This window comes from Pinus tabuliformis, chromosome J (assembly GCF_031772625.1).
Source record: "Pinus tabuliformis cultivar Carrire ecotype Pingquan chromosome J, CPIR1, whole genome shotgun sequence".
Classification (NCBI taxonomy): domain Eukaryota; kingdom Viridiplantae; phylum Streptophyta; class Pinopsida; order Pinales; family Pinaceae; genus Pinus; species Pinus tabuliformis.
The window spans coordinates 54,530,107-54,546,255 of record NC_142295.1 but is presented as its reverse complement, the minus strand read 5'-3'; the positions used below and the strand labels follow the sequence as shown (position 1 = coordinate 54,546,255).

The window sequence follows — 16,149 nt, the reverse complement described above, 5'->3', positions numbered from 1 at the left end:
TGTATCAAATAGCAAACCCTACGTCATAGAAATCATCTCTTGTTGATACCATGATATGCTCTATTTGGCAGTACGAGATACACAGAGATAAAAATATTGGATCCATCGTTGTTCTACACAAGAAAATGCCCCCCAAATCTCTTTAACTACATAGAAAATGAATGGTTTCTGAAATGTATGGATTTCAAAACAATGGTTTTTTCAAACGCCACATTAGTAGCAGAAAGAGTGATCGGGCGACGTTCAAAATCATTCCATATCTATTGAAATTTAACTACAATGCTTACCACTGCCAGAAACACCATTCGTATATCGAACAATGAGTTAAAGCATATTTCATGGACAATCAATCTTTTCCATCCATTTAAAAAAAAAAAATCCACAACCCCACATCCACCATGACCTGACATAAAGACATCCGTCGGAAAAATAAAATGACTGAACTCCACAATATCGCTTCTTCATCCTTTTATGTTCGCCAATTTTTTAACCGTAAGTGAATCGTTCCATCATTGACACTCAACGATGAAAACACAAACTGCCTCTCAGATTTCAAAATTTTACAATATATATATATATATATTGTTTTTCACTTTTGGTTCACAGATACCTATCCTCGTTTAACAGGTTGTTCAACTTTACCCATTTTCGTTTAACATGTTGTTCAATTTTAAGGTGGATCCTAGATTTCATTCTAATTGACCTTCTAATTTCCCAATTAACAAAACACTAACTTGACCAATTGAACTAACTCCTAAGACTTAATATATATTTTGAATTACTTATATATATAATATTTTGAAATTTTAATTATATATATATAAAAATATAAATGTGTCAATTTTTATTTTCTCAAATATGTACTCCATGAGAAAATAAATTATTTACCGGTTGAACTCAATGAGTTTAGGGGATCTCTCGACTAATTTATTTAACTTTTCATGTACAATGAGTTTAGGGAATCTCTCGACTAATTTATTGAAGTTTTCATGTACAAAATAAAATAATAATCTATATGAATCGGATTGATTATTGAATTTGATTGAGTTGAGTGTAAATAAGTTTATGATAATATATATTTTTGGGATTTTTTTCTCAATAAAGGTTATTAGTCTAAGTTTTGAATTAATGTTATTATTAATTAATATATAAATAGATTATTGTTAATTAATATATAAATAGATTATTGTGTGCAGTTTTCCTGATAAAAACAGGAAATTATTTCCAATTAAAAGTAAAGTATTTAGTAATAAATATAATGTGACATTTAAGAATAATTAAAGTTTAGTAAGAAATCAAGGTATCTAATTAATGATTAAGATTATTACGGGAAAAAATTATTAATTCAGAATGAGTTTCTTCCAGCAGTGTCAAAGAAATTATTTATACCAATGTGATCAGCTAAATCATTTGGTTAGTATTTTTGTTTGGGTTCAATAACTTTAAATTTTAATTAGTATTTTTGTTTGGGTTCAATAACTTTAAATTTTAATAAAAATTAAAATTAGACAGGATCGATTTTAGGTATAATTAAGATTTAGATTAAAACATAACAGTTACTAATATAAAAAAATCAAATTATTAGCTAAATAATAATAATAATATTATTTTTCAACAAATAATAATAAATAAATAAATAAAACTTATAATTTCATTAAAATTAAATTAAAAAAAAATGAAAATAATAATTTAGTATTATACATTGTAAATATATATTATTATCTGTAAGTAAAGTATTATAAAATTATTTAATAAGATTAAAAATAATTTTATTACATACATTGATAAAAATTAAAAAATATGCATTAAAAAGCATAAAATTTAATTAAAATTTTGTAATAAATTGAATAAGGGTCATACTAAATGAGTATAATATAATTCAGATTTAAATAAATATCATTAAGAATTAAAGCATTAAATTAAAAAATTAAATAGAACCAGAAACTTATAAATAAAAATATTTTTTTATTATTTATATGACATAAAAATAATAATAATAATTCTATAAAATAAGTAATTATTTACCCTAAGCTAATTTGCTTCCAAAATCTCAAAAACCACATCATAATTTTTTGTATTAAATTTAATATACTAAAAAAAGATTATATATATATATATATATATATAAAGAGTGTATAATGTAAATAAAAAATTCACAATTATATTTAAAATTAAAAAATAATAATAATATTTAAAAATCAAAATTATTTTTTAATTATTTTTGTAGTTTATTGAAATATTACACTTCTATAATATATATATATATATATATATATATATATATATATATATATATTTTAGTGATATATTATACTTTTATTACCATTATAATTATAATGAATTAAAATAATTTAAAAATATATAAAATTATATATAATTTAAGTGTTCGTGATATAAATAAAAAAATTAACATATATATAAGAGTAGTAAATGACAATTAAATCTAAAATTTAAAATATTGTTTTTGTTTGTCTATATTTTTTTTTTGCATATTTAATTTTTATATTTTATTGAAATATTACACTTTTATTATAACTATTTACAAATATATAAAACTATATAATTTAAGTATACATAATATAAATACGAAATACACAAAAATATTCAAAAATAATAAATGATAACAAAATTTAAAGTTTAAAATATTGTTTTAATTTATATATATTTAATTTTTATATTCTATTGAAATATTATCTTTGTGTTATAACTATTTAAAATTTAAATGTAACTATTTATAAATATATAGATTTACTCTAAATCCTACTATAAATATATTTTTCACTCTAAATCCTTATCTTCCCACAACTTATCATTAAATTTGGAAGTAATAATATTTTTGATATTATCCTTATTCTCCAAGATGATCTCATCCGTTAGCCCTCAATGGTCTAGCCAAAATCGAACATCTTTATGCCAACATTGCTTGAACCAGAGGTGGGGGTTTTGACTAGAGCTAAAAGAAATTTTAGAAAACCTCTTGACTTCCATGTTATATGTTAGGTCCCTATACTACTAGTGTAACCCCTTATTTTTATTAGTACAACCCGCTTATTATATTGTTGTGCCCATGTAGTCCCCATATTGTTATTATTGTGCCCTTACATTATTATTGTTATGTCAACTTTGATTATATTATGACCCCTTAGACTTCTATATATAGAAAGGAGGTCTTGTCATTTCTATCATTTAAGAATTGTTCATTTTTGTAATGTAAAGGATGTTGCCCCCTTGAAGAGACTTACTTCTAAGGCATTGATCTATCTTTTCTATCTTTTTGTGAGCTGGTTTCATAACATTTGGTATCAGAGCTTTGGATTCTAGGGTTTCACTACTCCAAACAGGTCATCATGGAATTTTCGCTATAACTTTTTGTCTGTGACGTTTCAGAAGCTAAAAAAACCATTGGAGATGAAATTATGCTAAACCTCGAGTCCAAAGTTTAGATCTTTCCTCGCTATATTTTCGGAGATATAATCTGAGGAAGTTAGGGTTTTTGCAAGCTCTAGAATTTCATCTAAAATAGGTCATCGTGGAAGTTTCACTATAAAGTTTTCGCTACGAAGTTTTAGAAGCTAAAAATGAAAACCCATTTGAGAAGAAATTGGTCTAAACCTCGGGTTCGAATTTCAGATCTTGGCTCGCTATATCCTCAGCTATATGATCTTAGTAAGTTAGGGTTTTTGCAGTCTCCCGAATTACATCCTAAATAAGTGACATTGGGAAACTCATCATAACTTTGTCTCCAAGCATCCGATTGAAATTTCATAAGAAGTTACAAAAATAGGATGGACTGTATTTTGTTTGGGTATAAATTTCAGAACCTAAGGTTGAAACAGTGACACGTGGCATGTCATAGAAGTTCACTCTACTGAACTAATCCATAATTATGTCATCGTGGGAGATTGGGAATAAATATTTCTTCAGGAATCCAATTGTGATCCAACTTGTGGAGTTAAAAATAGGACTTAGAGGGCTATTACATACTGAAATTTCAGAACTTAAAGATCCGAAATTACATAGTTACAGTCGTTTCAAGATCGAACTCCTAAAATCTAGAAAAAGCGAGATGAGGAAGTTTAGTGGAAAGGATCCAGTAAATCGAATACTACAGATGGAGAAATATTTTGATTTACATGGTGCACCACTATTACAAAAGGTATGTATTGCATCTAAATAATTAGAACCAAATCAATTTTTATGGTATAAAGGGCTTTGTTCTCGTAAACCACTTGTTACGTGGTCAATTTTCATGGAGGAAATGATAGCACATTATGAGGATACAAAGAGCAACACCCTCTTTAGCCAATTGATAAATCTCAAACAAAATTGGTCAATGGAAGAGTACATTGAAGACTTTCAAAAATTGAATATAAGGGAAAATGATATTCCACAAAAGCAGAGAATTGATGTCTCCATAGGGACTTTAAAGGATAACATTCAACATGAAGTTCATCTTTTTGAACCTGATTCATTGGAGAAGGCATTCAGGTTGGAAAGAAAAGTGGAAACTAAAATTATGGCAACAAGGATGTCTACCCCTCATAACTATAAAGATTGAAGTGTTGTTTCTCATAGCCTTCCATAACCTTCAAGGTTGACACCACAACAATTGGAAGAAAAAAGAGAAAAATGGCTTTGTATCACAAATATATTAAAGGTCATTAGTGTGTTGAGGAGAAATTATTTTACATTGGTTGTGAAGGGGAGGAAGAAAAGGATCTAGAAACGTCAAAAGAAGAGGATATACACTAGGAACCAACCCCAGAGAAAGAAGAAATGAATTCGACCATATCTTGTAATGCATTGGCAAGAATTTCCACTCCTTAGACTCTCAAGATAGAAGGACATATCAAGAAGAAAAAGGTTCAAGACGTGAAAGATCACATTGAGGATCAAGAAATTAAACCGACAATATCTTGTAATGCATTGGCCAGAATTACCACTCCTCAAACTATAAAGATAGAAGGAGATATCGAGAAGAAAAATTTAATAGTGTTGATTGATTCGGGTAGTACCCATAAATTTTGTTCATTGTAAGATAGCCAAGGAATTGAATTGCTTCCTACATCCAGCACCAAAGTGTCAAGTGATGGTTGTAAGTGGAGGAACCATAAATTGCTCTGGAAAGTGCCATAATATCAAGCTATCGATGGGATAATATGTATTGAATACCCCAATGCTTTCCATTCCAGTGGGTAGTGCTGATGTTGTACTAGGAGTCCAATGGCTACAATCCTTGGGTACAATAGCTTTTAATTTTCAAGAAATTTTCATGAAATTTTCTTCAGAAGGAAAATAAGTTGAATTAAGGGGTGTCATAGGGAAACCAGGAAATATAATCAGCTCTAACGAAATGACAAAGCTTCTAAAGAAAGAACAATGAGGCAAATTGCATAATTATGTTATGAAACCAGCTCACAAAAATATAGAAAAGAGAGATAAACGCCTTAAAATTTAGCCTCTTCGAGGGGGAAACCTACTTTACATTACACAAATGAACAATTATTGGGTATAATAGCTTTTAATTTTTAAGAAATTTTCATGAAATTTTCTTCGGAAGGAAAATAAATTGAATTAAGGGATGTCACAAGGAAACCAGGAAATATAGTCAGCTCTAACGAAATGACAAAGTTTCTAAAGAAAGAAAAATGATGCGCAATTGCACAATTATGTTTGTTAATGGTTCCTGCATCGAAATCATCTATTTCTCCAGATCTCCAGAAAGCCTTGGACAATCATTCCAAGGTATTTTATACTCCCAAAGGTATCCCACGTATTTGTGATCATGATCATGCTATTCATTTGATTCTAGGAAGTGTTCCTCCAAACATCAGGCCTTATAGATATCCATAAGCCAAAAGGAGTGAAATTGAACATATGGTTGCAAAAATGGTAGAGGTTGGTATAATTATCCAACCAAATTTTATAAACAAAGCAAGGGATGAATGGAAGAATGACGAAGCGGGGTGGGAAATCATTGAAAAGTTACCAAAGATCCCAGTTCCAACAATATTGCCAGAACTTGACAAGGAAGGAAAAATGATATTGGAACCTGAAGCATTCACAAAACCGAGAATTTGACAGCTACAAAATCGATCAATTTCAGAGTATCTCATCAAGTGGAAGAACTTACTTGCTAAAGATTCCACATGGAAGGATGAGAATTTTATACAGAAGCATCAAGAACTAGTCAAGCGTTGAGGACAACACTTTTTTAATGAGAGGGGCATGTTAGGTCCCTATACTACTTGTGTAACCCCTTATTGTTATTAGTACAACCCCCTTATTATATTGTTGTGCCCATGTAGTCCCCATATTGTTATTATTGTTCCCCCACATTATTATTGTTATGTCGGCTCTAATTATATTATGACCCCTTAGAATCCTATATATAGAAAGGAGGTATTGTCATTTCTATCGTCTAATAATTGTTCATTTGTGTAATGTAAAGGAGGTTTCCCCCTCGAAGAGGTTTATTTCTAAGGTGTTGATCTATAATTTCTATCCTTTTGTGATTAGGTTTCGTAACATTATATATATTCATTTTAAATGTGAGATACCTAGTCGTAGTCATGCTTTCAATGAGGGAGAAGCTAGCTTCAATCAAGAGGATAGGGTAGGGAGTATTTTCTTTAATCTTGAGGTTGTAAGTTACAAATTACTTTTGGATCAGCTCACTCTTCCTCCACAATTCTCTAGATATATTGTAACCCCAAACCTCACATTCATATAACATAACTAGGGTGACAAGACTATCAAAGAGGAACTTGTTTTTAACTCCATACCCAAAGATTTATGAAATTATATTTTTTTTCAAGTCCATAATAAGTTTTTTTGGCCTCCAATTATCCTTATATCAGTGTTATAATTCCAATTGAGTTAATGATGAATATCGATTCCCCGATATTTTTGTGAAGAAACTTCTTCAAGTAGTTATTATCATAAATGAAATTATCATGGCTGATATTTTCATATCTAATTATCATGACTTTATTCTTATCAGTATTAGCAGTCATACCCATCTTGTGTTGTGTGGGGAGCATGATTGTTCAGAGGTCTTTGTTTCAGCCGGATGTATACCCCAGGATGTTTTGTACACCCCTCCACACGGGGGGGACTTGTCCCCCCTGCGGGGGTCCGGGGGCCAGCGGTCCCCTGGTGGGGGCTCGGGGGCTGCTGTTATAGCTCCAAATCTCACTCTTATGGTTTGTGATGCTGCACTCATGGCCTAGGGCAACCAATCCTTCCAGACTTGGTCCTAAAATTAAAAAAAACAGTGTTTTATCCCTTATACGCAACATTGCCCTGAGTTAAACGCGTGTACATGCGGGTCTGTGTATACCAAACCCGCGTGTATGTATTAAAACACTTAAAAAAATAAATAATTCCTTATTTTCGGGCGGAGATCGCGGGTTTTACCTGTCGATCACCTGTTAGTGCCCGTGGCCCAACTGTTCCAAACCAACTCCTAACTAAAAAACTACTTTGGAGATGGTATAAAAAGACGTCAAAGGGAAGGCCTAAGGGAGAGAGAAGAGGAGAGCAAGATTATTATGCTGAGATTTTCCCCTTAGACCAGGTCTGAAGTCCTTGGTGCTTTCTGCACTTCCCCCATTTTGCATAGGAAACCCTTGTTTCCATGTGTATTGGTGATCATTCATCTTTTATATCACCATTGAGTAAGACTTGGAAGGAGCTCTTGTTGGAGGCTTGAGGCTGGAACGAATCCGGGAGGAAGCTTTGCTTGGAGCCTGCTGAAGGTGTTTCAGGTGAAATCTTTCCGTTATATTTACTTTACTTTCCTTTATATAAAGAAACACATCTTGGTTCCCGAAAAAATCTTTCTTTGTGCTTATGATATTCTTGTCTTGAATTCTTATGCAAGTAGTTACTTAAATATTTTTATAACTAACTTTATAGCATGAAGATGGTTTGTGTATAAGTATTTGTCCATGTACTGCTGTGTTCTTTGATTTGTTTGTTTTACTGGTCAAAGGAGAAGAAGGGAACTCCAAGAAGGGTTTGGACCCTAAAGGCCTTCTCGAACGTAGGACCTTAGGTACGTACCCTAAACATTAGAATTTGCTTACAATAAAGATAATGGCTGTGTGTGTGTTTCTTTGAATAAGCAATTTTCAGTCTGGTAGAGTCTCAACCCAAAGGACCCTAGGGGTACTTTCCCCTCAACCAGAATTGGCGACTCCGCTGGGGAACAACACTCTTGTTGTTCCTAGTTTGGGTAGTCTTCAAGCCAATCAAGGCTCAGCCTCTCTGTTTGCTAGCTCTGACTGCCTGATCTGTTCTTGAACTCTAAGCTTTTCCAGTTTTTCAGGCTGTATTTTTTATTTTTCTTGAAAATCTTCAGATACGTTGTTTTGTTGGATTACAGAAGCGTATATACGCAAGTTTAACTAAGTGAACCTGCGTATACACAGGTTTCCTCAATTACAGTCGCGTGTACACGCACTCTGCATATCACTGCAGGCGCGTATATTATATAATTTTCAAGATTTATAAATTTTCTTTTTGCTGAATGTTTGTCTGGTGGTTTGGGTCAGTTTGAAGCAGTCATTTTCCAGTAACAGTCCTCTGTTTAACAGGGGGCATCTTGTTCTGAACTCTCTCTAATTATAAGGAGTATTAGTCTTGTTTTCGTTGATTGCAAGCGTCATTGTTTTTTGACACACAAGATTTCTGGTTAAGAATCTTGACTGCTCTGTTTTGGCAGAGTAGGAAGATTGGATTCAATCTTTGTGTTCATTTTTTTTTGGTGACCCTTTTGTTTGCTTAACGAAACCATTTTTGTGACCATTTGCTCCATCGTTTCGGGAAAGTGGTTTGTTACCATTTTCTTGAAACTTGTCTTTTGATCTCTTGGACTTTCATTGTTGCTTCTGATTGTCAAGAGCGATTTCAAACACATTTATTTTTGTTGGGTTTTCATCATTTGAAAGGTGTCAATTCGCAAAAGTGTTTGGTTGCCTATTCTTCAATCATTAGTGTCAATATTTTTGAGAGCATTCTTTGAAAAAGACTTCTTTGCTTGTTGTTTGAAAGAAAATCTTTTGAAAGTTTTAAGTTTCGCTTTCTTAAACTTGCTTTTCATTTGATTTCCTTTTTTGCGAAGTGAAAGTGCTTTATGTTTATCTTAGAACTTGTTTTTATTGTTTGGACGAAATGATTGGTAGCACATCATGTTCTATCTAAGCATTTTAGTGGCAAGACAAATTTGATAAGTGAGCAACTTTCCTTCTTTGTTTGCAGAGTAGTCTTAAAATCTTGCATTCACATATAGTTGTTGCATTAGGATAGATTTGCATCCCTTTTTATGCATACATAGCTTTGTTAGCTTTTGTGAGTGTGGAGTTTGAAAAGAAAGCAAAAAACTTTGTTTTATTAGAAGTTCCTCTGAACCCTGTAGAGATTACTTTTCATCGAAAAACGAAAAAGTGCATGTGCATGTAGTTAAGTTTTTATTAATTTCTTTTGCGTCAAAAAACACCACAAGTTTCATCGCCATTACCTTGTGACTTAAAGAACAACCTAATAAAATCAAGCGCTAATTAAAATCCACTAGAACTTTTTGTTTTAGTCAGTTACACCAACAAGTTTAGGATTTTAGGGCCTTGGATTAGGCGAGTGGAGAGTTAACTCTCCAAGGCCATATAAACGTCAAACATAAGAGTCTGAATAACGAGAGAAAATCCAATAGCGTTAGGAAGACCAGGAAAGCTCTGGATCTGGGAGTTAAGCACGAGGGTCTGTAAAGACAGGGAAGAGAGATACCCCCTCTCCTACTTGTCTGAACTTACCTCACGACTGTTCCGCCTGGCTTCTGCGACGAGTTGGTATCCATAGTTGCTTCTCCTAGAGAACTACACAGGTGGCTGCGGAGGGGAATCCCGTGGCACCTGAGGTTGACGTTGCATCACTCTCAACGATACTACTGGAGGGCACCCTTGCGAAGCTTGGGGGCTTGCACCGGCGCAGGCTGTTGTTAGGAGGTCAGCGTAACTTACTCTGTTACCTTCGCTGATAGGTCTAGGCCATCATTATCCCATACTATCTTGGAAAGGCCCCTGACTCCACTTTCTTGTATTTTGGTGTCCGTTCCTTATCACCCGGAGCGGAAATACTCAGAAGTTGTTTGACTGGCTGTATCTTTAGGGACTTTATAGTGTGTGCTCTTTGCTCCTTGTATATAGTTGGCTTTAGGTATTTTTTTCTAGTCACGTTTGGACTTTGTGTTCTGAGTGACCGGCTTACCACTCTACCAATCTTGAAAGGCTTTTGGTCGTTCTTTCAGAAGTTGTGGAGTTGCCTCCTCAAGGGCAAAGGTTTTGATTGCTTATCCATATTCCTTGAAAAGTTATTTCTATATTCCCATAGGGGAAGGGTCTTTGGATCAGTTCGATATGGCCAATATTCCCGTGGAAACCAACCAAGGTGCCCTCCCGAAAGGGGATCCTTGTGCTTTTCCTTCCTTTGGAAATGTTGGTACTCCCTTGATGGCCACTTTGAATATTCCTGGGTTGAATGTTGGACTACCCGTTTGGCTCTGGTCCACTCCCAATATTCCAAATGCTCTTGAAACCTCTCAGTTGAATGCTTTATTTCAAGGGCATCACATGGGTGCTAATTGTTCATCTTCTTTCAAAGAGAAATCTAGGGTTCCTTCTTCTCCTCCTTCTTGTCACAAGAAATCTAAAAAAAGGAGAAAAAGGAAGTCAAAGAAGAAGAATAATTCTAGCATTTCATCTTCAACCTCTGCGAGTCATGTTGGAGATGAGTCTTCAGCCACTGCAAGTCATGCTGGGGGCACAAGTTTAGTCACTGAAAGTCATACTAGCAGTTCATCTTCAACCTCTGCCAGTCATGTTGGAGATGAGTCTTTAGCCGATGCAAGTCATGCTGGGGGCATGAGTCTAGTCACTGCAAGTCATACTAGCAAAGAGTCACCGACCTCTGCAAGTCATGTTCAGGACTCTCCGCAAACCACTGCTAGTCATGTTGGCGGAATGGAGGTTGATAAGAAACCCGGACGTAGAATTTTTAAGCCTAAGTTCCCTTGTAAGATATGCAAGGGAGACCATCTTACCCATTTATGCCCTGGTATTCCAGAGGTTCAAAGGGTATGGTCCAAATCTGAAAGTACTTCTACTCCTAAACCTGATATGGTTTCTCATCAATCCCATCAACCATCGGTTGAAAATGTGGTAGAGCCAGTGCAATTGCTGGCCGATTACACTCCTCTTTTGGGGGGTGAAGTGCCTAACAAAAGAGTTTGTTTGATCTCTAGTACAGAGTCTTCTAGTATAGGGGGCATTCCAGTTACTTCGAACGTTCCCCCTCCAAGTGCTAAGAGTGTTTCCTTTGATTGGGATAGTCTTGTTGAGCCTCGTCTTCCTTCCGCTGCACCTTTCCAAATAAAGGTCAGAGTTAATTCCACAAATGTCTATCGATGTATGGTGGATGAAGGATCCTCTACAAGCATTATATCCTCTTTGACTTCGAAAGCTTTGGGTTCTCCAAAGTTGTTGACAGCTCAGATTCAGTTGTTAGCCTATGATAAAAGACCTGGTGAATCTATGGGTGTTCTTCCTCAATTGCCTATCACTTTAGGTGGGAAGACTGTCTTAATCGATATGATGGTGGTTGATAGCCCTTTAGACTTTAATATGCTACTTGGGCGTGATTATGTCTATGCTATGAATGTTGTGGTGTCTTCACTCTTTCAAGTAATGTGCTTTCCTCATAACGGGAATATTGTCACTATTGATCAACTTGCATCTGATAATCACCACCCTAATTCGACTTTACTGCAGAATGCCCCTTGGTTTGTTCCAAGTGTTCAAGTAGACTCTACCCCGCCACGGGTGAATTATGTGGCATTGAGTCCTTAATGTTCAATTGCTTCTGAGAAGGATCCTTTGACTTATTATTCTCCTTCTTGGGACTTGGTCCCGGCAGTTGACCGAGAGATTCATCCTATAGGGACATGGGACCCTTTAATTCCCTCTTTTGATCCTTGTAGCTCTCATGATTTCTTAGATCTTGCTTTGCCTTCACAGGAGGAACTCTTTGAAGCCATGAGTTATGACTACCAAAGGAGCCCTTGGCCTGAGCCCTGCAAGGGGTTTGTTTAGCAGAACTATTATGCGTAAGCCGCAAGGCTGCGTGGTTCCCTGTACCATATTGTATATATGAGGTACGCATTTTCAAGTTTTGTATCCTATAACACAAGATCTTATATGAAGTTTAGATGTGGGATGTATTAACTTCGTGTCTAGTGTTCCTATTTATGTTTACAGAACATGGAAGATTTCTCCTTTGGAAGTTTATGGTTAGTCCGTTCTGACAGGTATTGGTTCTCGAAACTGGCATATAGGTTAGGTTTTTCCACCTGCATTGTGCACTTATCAGTTTCCTTTCCCATTTTGCCTTAGGATCAACCCCACCAAGTTATGGTTCAGAACCTTCTCATTGCTTAGAAGTATCATGACTTGTGTGGTAGAGCCTACCTTATCATGGGTGCCCTAGTTAGTACCTTGTTGTCACTTGGCACTCATGCTGATTTTTTGTCCCTAGGCTCGGGAGTCCTCTGTAGTCCTGCCATGACTTATGCGATCAAGGCTCATTCCTCTTTGCTTCTTCGCTTTGTTCTGGCCTTATACCCTAGAGGCTCCCTTGTCTTGAGTTGTACCACTGCATTGCATGTTGACCATTTGCACCTTTTGGCCTAGAGCCGGCTTCACTTGGACTCGTGTTTAAGCCAACTTTTGACCATGACATCTGCAAAATCAACCTTTCATACCTTTGACTTCTGCAGCTTGACATACCCTAATCCATGGAAGGAACATACCTCTGAGTGTCACTGACCAGTTTTCACCTCCCTGCATTGAGCATAGGAACGTTCCTTTCCCGGGAACTAGATCATCTGTTTCACCGACACTCGTTCTTTCCACTGTACCATAGCATTCTTTTATTCTTTTTCCGGCTTAATAGAAAAAGAAAAAAAAAAATATATATTCCAAAAAAGAGCGGGAACAGGGACATTATTTCCATTTATCGTTGGCAGCTAGAGTCAGTCGAGTCGCCCTTGAACAAAGCACTCAAAACAAAGTCTCCTCCGTATGGGTGGGATTTAGTTTGACTTAGGTATGCCATAACCTTGTTATTGAGTCAGTTCTCCCCCGATTGGTTATCTCTTCCAATCATATGGAGGGTTCGTTCGTGCCTCTTGCATGGCGAACTTATACAGAGTCATCATATGCTGCCACATAGTCACATTGAGTCGTGCTTTTGTTCAAGGGAAGTTAGCCTGAGTCGGCCTCTCTGCGGTGTCTCTTGACTCATTTTTTAGTCGGCCATCCCTGGTTGTCAGTATCATGTTTATCATCACATCAGCTATATTGGTCCTTTACTCGTGCCGGTTTGAGAAGGTCCCCATTGACTTCTTACTAGCGGGTCTTGTCCTTATCGACGACAACACCTTGCTTTGAGGACAGGCCTAGAGCCGCACCATGGCCCTATTTTCATTATTGATAGGTCACCTTGTACTCAGCATCGATCAATATCATGGGTCTTTGACTGAGTGGTTTCCCTTGTGTTCGACATCAGCATACATTATCACACATTGGGATTCGTGCAGTACCTTGGTTTCCATTTGACCCTATTGGTGGATACCTCGTCTCTGTGTCAGCTTTCATTATTGGTTGGTTCAGAGGGTTTCTGCCGTGCGCTAGCCACATCTTGTGTACGCCGGAAACGTACTTCGGTTGGGTTCCTGCATATTTTTTCGTCCGATTCCTTCCACATTATTGGCCTACGGGTTACACTCGCGCTAGATTGATGGGGGATGCCTTAATGCCTTCCTTCTAGTGGATCTTTCCCTATCGACTCCGACTCATTGCTCTAGGGCAAAGATCTAGAGTCCATTTGGCAGTACCTTGGGGTTTGCAGTCATTAGTGGCAGATCCTTCGCTATCGACAGTGGGAAACCATCATTGTCTCCTGATCGATAGATTCTTACAGGTGTTCGACTTCAGCTCATCTATTCACACTTGTTAGATTGTACTGGGTACCTTGACGCTCATTATCATTATCGGTTAGTAGTCTCACGTTTGTTAACGGTATACATCAATGACCGGTAATCAAACGATTTCTCACATGGTCGACTTCAGATCATTTATTCCCATGGTGTAGAAATGTACCACGGCGGTCGGTGAAGACCTCAGGTTGTATCAGCATTCATTGGTTCACTTGACAGTTGCTTCTATTGCTGCTAGTTGATACCACTCCACCTTATATGTTGCAGTCAGTCATGGCGACATTCTATATGTTGGCACCTGAGTTTGCAGTGTAGTACCATCCTATTCCATCATGTTCAGTTGGTACCTTTTGGGATCAGTCTTTGATATCAGTGACCCGTTGCATCTTTTAGCATAATTGACAGTCTTATATGTGATATTCAGACATGTACTTGCTCATTATGATCAGATGATCCATTATGTATCTTCCAGTCATTTATACTTGTATACTTAGTGGATCTGCTTGTACTTGATATGCGGACATGCTTTACTTATTCTGAGCATGGGTATGCCCGCCTCAGACAGTGTTTCTTTCTGATCTCCTTTTGGTGGCTTGGCAGGCTGAATTCTGGTGAAGTCCTCCTCGGTCTCTCGACAGACTTCCTTTCCATGTACTTACATAATATATTTCGGCCATCATGTTCCCCTTCTGACCTCATATATTAGGGGGCATCTGTTATAGCTCCAAATCTCACTCTTATGGTTTGTGATGCTACACTCATGGCCTAGGGCAACCCCTCCTTCCAGACCTGGTCCTAAAATTAAAAAAAACAGTGTTTTATCCCTTATACGCGACATTGCCCTGAGTTAAATGCGTGTACATGCGGGTCTGTGTATACCCAACCCACGTGTATGTATTAAAACACTTAAAAAAATAAATAATTCCTGATTTTCGGGCGGAGATTGCGGGTTTTACCTGCTGATCACCTGTTAGTGCCCGTGGCCCAACTGTTCCCAACCAACTCCTAACTAAAAAACCACTTTGGAGATGGTATAAAAAGACATCAAAGGGAAGGCCTAAGGGAGAGAGAAGAGGAGAGCAAGATTATTATGCTGATATTTTCCCCTTAGACCAGGTCTGAAGTCCTTGGTGCTTTCTTCACTTCCCACATTTTGCATAGGAAACCCTTGTTTCCATGTGTATTGGTGATCATTCATCTTTTATATCACCATTGAGTAAGACTTGGAAGGAGCTATTGTTGGAGGCTTGAGGCTGGAACGAATCCGGGAGGAAGCTTTGCTTGGAGCCTGCTGAAGGTGTTTCAAGTGAAATCTTTCCGTTATATGTACTTTACTTGCCTTTATATAAAGAAACACGTCTTGGTTCCCGAAACAATCTTTCTTTGTGCTTATGAGATTCTTGTCTTGAATTCTTATGCAAGTAGTTACTTAAAGATTTTTATAACTAACTTTATAGCATGAAGATGGTTTGTGTATAAGTATTTGTCCATGTACTACTGTGTTCTTTGATTTTTTTGTTTTACAGGTCAAAGGAGAAGAAGGGAACTCCAAGAAGGGTTTGGACCCTAAAGGCCTTCTCGAACGTAGGACCTTAGGTACGTACCCTAAACATTAGAATTTGCTTACAGTAAGCATAATGGCTGTGTGTGTGTTTCTTTGAATAAGCAATTTTCAGTCTGGTAGACCCAAAGGACCCTAGGGGTACTTTCCCCTCAACCAGTAGTGCCCCCGAAGCCAAAAATAAATGTAAAATTGCCTTGTAAAATTATAGTAATTTCTAGTCAATCTGGGCCATTCATTAGGCAGATGATTTGACGGTAGAAATTATGTTTGTTTAGGGTTTTTTGCCCTAGAAGGAAACCCCTCTCTTTGTATGAGGGTATTGTATTTGAGGCTGTGTGATAGATGTGTATTCAGTGTGTGAGCGAGAAATAGAGAGGTGAGACTGTGAGAGAAAACAGAGGATATTACAGCGGATTTGCTGTAGGTTTTGTCTCTTCATTTTGCTGGATAATAAAAAGGAAGGACTGGCTGTTCGGGGTGGAAAACAGAAGAGAGTCAGATTTCTCAGAGTTGGGAAAGAAAAGAAGAACGAAAA

At 36.4% G+C, this 16,149-nt stretch overlaps 1 pseudogene; it reads left to right on the top strand.

Annotated features, from left to right (window-relative positions):
- The first annotated feature begins 4,333 nt into the window (after positions 1-4,333).
- LOC149225466 (cytochrome P450 77A1-like) overlaps positions 4,334-16,149 on the top strand; it is a 47,877-nt pseudogene continuing 36,061 nt past the window's right edge.